This window comes from Rutidosis leptorrhynchoides, chromosome 2, assembly GCF_046630445.1.
Source record: "Rutidosis leptorrhynchoides isolate AG116_Rl617_1_P2 chromosome 2, CSIRO_AGI_Rlap_v1, whole genome shotgun sequence".
Taxonomy (NCBI): Eukaryota; Viridiplantae; Streptophyta; class Magnoliopsida; order Asterales; family Asteraceae; genus Rutidosis; species Rutidosis leptorrhynchoides.
In genome coordinates this window covers 83,571,970-83,575,017 of record NC_092334.1, presented here as the reverse complement: position 1 = coordinate 83,575,017, position 3,048 = coordinate 83,571,970, and the positions used below count along the sequence as shown (strand labels likewise).

Genomic DNA, 3,048 nt, shown 5'->3' with positions numbered 1-3,048 from the left:
ATATATAAATAAATAACTTGTGTAAAATTGTATCGTATTTAATTGTATTTCGTAGCAAAAATATAACTATTTCATACCCCTCTGCTTTAACATCAAGTATTTTGGCGCCGCTGCCGGGGAACTCGGCGAAAGGCTATATTTTTGTCTCTAAAAATATTTTGTATTTATTATAAGTGTTAAAAAAATATAAAAATATAAAAAAAGTTATATTTTTAAGATTTTGTTATAAAATTATTTTTATTTTAAGTTTTAAAATATAAGTTTCTTTTTATTTTATAAAAATTATCTATCTATTATTTTATAAAACTCTTAAAAAAATAAAAAAATTAAATAAATACGAACTGGGCCAGATTAATTTCGAAACCCAAAACAGTTTTTAATTAAAATTTCGAATTGGGCCGAACCTGTTTTAGCCCAGTACCAGCCCAGAACTATTAAACTCCGCAATCTCGGAGCTTAGAAGTAACAAACCGTAGCGATCGCGGAGAGGATCTGACAGCTAATACCTAGGATCATTAATTACACAATTAGGCTTAATTAATTTATTATTATTAATAAAATATAATTAGGGTTAGTTTATTAAATTAGTTAATATTTTTAGTTTTAATATTTATTTAGTTTTATTAAGTTTAATAATTATTATTTAATATATAAATTAATACTTTTATAAAATAATAATATAAAAATAATATTTTTATAAAAATAAGTAATTTTATCATTTTTTATATCTTTTTATAAATTGTATATTTTAATCTTTTAATTTGTAATTTGTATTTTTATCGTTCGTAATTAGTTTTAAACTTAGTATTTTGCCGTAGTTATTTTATACTTCTAGATTTTTAGGCTTTGCCGTAAAATCCCTTAAGTGCTTTTTCTTTAGATTAAGATTTAGACGCCTTAGAAATTTACGACATCGCTTATCGCTTTAGTTTTAATAAATTTTAGTGCCTTTTTAAGTTATTGCCGTTTTGGATACAGAATACCTTTTAAGCTTTAATATATTTAGACGTTAAGTTTCGACGTTGCATTTTATTATTTTTCGACGCTTAATTTTTCGACCTTTTATTTTTTGATGTTTTTCGACGCACTCTTTTTCTTTCTTATTTCTTGACGCTCTAGTTTTTAGGACATAGAATTTTCTATTTCTTCTCTAAAATTTCAAAACGAAAAATTATTTTAAGTGGTTAAATTGATAGACATCCAAAATTTTCTGGTTCGTAGTAATAGTTGGATTTATTAGTGGCGAGTTGTGGGCTTCTGATTTAAAGGGTCCTGGCTACCTGCTGCATCTATTGGTTATTCGAAACGTGGGCAAAATCAGAAAAGTCTATTAATTTGATAGCTTATATAATTTTTATCTTTTATAACTAATAGGATATTCAGTGAATGCACCGAGCAAAACGTTAACCACCTTTCATACGTTCACCACCTGTAACCCGATCAAGACACCTAGCCAATATTATCGCCGTTGATTTTTCTTTAGAATCGTCATCTAATCGACCAAGTACTCCAATTCAAATTTTCGATAATCCATTTTTTAAACCCGACTTCACTACCGAGAACCCGGAGGATATTCAAGGACAATTCCAAGATCCAGAACCAATAATCATTACTCCTGAACCACAAACCGTTAAATCAGAATCCTCTAGTGATTCGTATTTAACAAATTCAATAATGAAAAATCTGGAACCTCTAAGTATGGAAGATCGAATGAGAGCCACACGCACGGGCCAAGGTCACGCCATTATTAAACCAGACATTAATGCACCAGATTATGAAATCAAAGGACAAATCCTACACATGGTAACTAATCAATGCCAATATAGTGGTATGCCAAAAGAAGATCCAAACGAACATCTTCGTACCTTTAATAGGATCTGTACTCTATTTAAAATCCGAGAAGTTGAGGATGAACAGATATATCTCTTGTTATTTTCCTGGACTTTAAAGGGAGAAGCCAAAGATTGGTTAGAATCGTTACCTGAAGGGGCGATTGATACATGGGATGTCTTAGTTGAAAATTTTCTTAAACAATTCTTTCCGGCATCTAAAGCCGTGAGACTTCAAGGAGAAATTGTTACGTTCACGCAAAAGCCAAATGAAACTCTATATGAGGCGTGGACAAGATTCAGAAAATTGTTGAGAGGATGTCCTCAACATGGTTTAGATACTTATCAAATAGTACAAATATTCTAACAAGGTGTCGACGTTGCTACACGAAAAGACATCGACATAGAGGCTGGTGGTTCCATTATGAAGAAAACCGCAACTGAAGCTTACAAAATTATTGATAACACAGCATCCCACTCACATGAGTGGCATCAGGAAAAAGATATTTTTCGATCATCTAAAGCGGCTAGAGCCGATTCTAGCCATGACTTTGATTCTGTTTCCGTAAAAATAGATGCTTTCGAGAGACGAATGGAAAAGATGAATAAAGATATTCACGCAATACGAATCAGTTGTGAGCAATGCGGTAGACCACACTTAACAAAAAATTGTCACATCGAGCAAACGATGGAACAACGAGAGAATGTTTCCTACATGAACCAGAGGCTGGGAAATAATTATCAAAATAATTATCAACCGCCAAGGCCAAACTTTAATCGAAATCAAAACATTCTTTACAATCCAAAGGGACCCAATAATAACTCGTTCAACCAACAAGGTCTGAATAACCAACCAACTCAAAACAATACTTTCAATCAACAAAGACCTGGCTTATATAAACCACCACAACAAACCGAAGAGAAAAAGTCAAATCTAGAAGAAATGATGGCAAAGCTAATGGAATCTCAAACACAATTTATTACATCTCAAACCCAAACAAATGAGAGGTTTGATCAGTCATTAAAAACTCAACAAGCTTCCATTTTGAATCTAGAAAAACACGTAGGTACTCTTGCTAGCATGATGAGTGAGAGGGAACAAGGAAAGCTACCGAGTAATACTGAAGTAAATCCTCAGAATGAGAATGTTAATATGGTGTCAACAAATTCTGAAAAACCAGCTCCAGAAGATGGGAAGGTTTTCGATGTGAGTAACAAT

At 31.9% G+C, this 3,048-nt stretch overlaps 1 non-coding gene across 1 annotated transcript; it reads right to left on the bottom strand.

Annotated features, from left to right (window-relative positions):
* Positions 1-2,058: 2,058 nt before the first annotated feature.
* Positions 2,059-2,165, bottom strand: LOC139895213 (small nucleolar RNA R71). Its single transcript, XR_011775675.1, has one exon. It is a non-coding gene; the product is annotated as a small nucleolar RNA R71 (small nucleolar RNA).
* Positions 2,166-3,048: the final 883 nt, after the last annotated feature.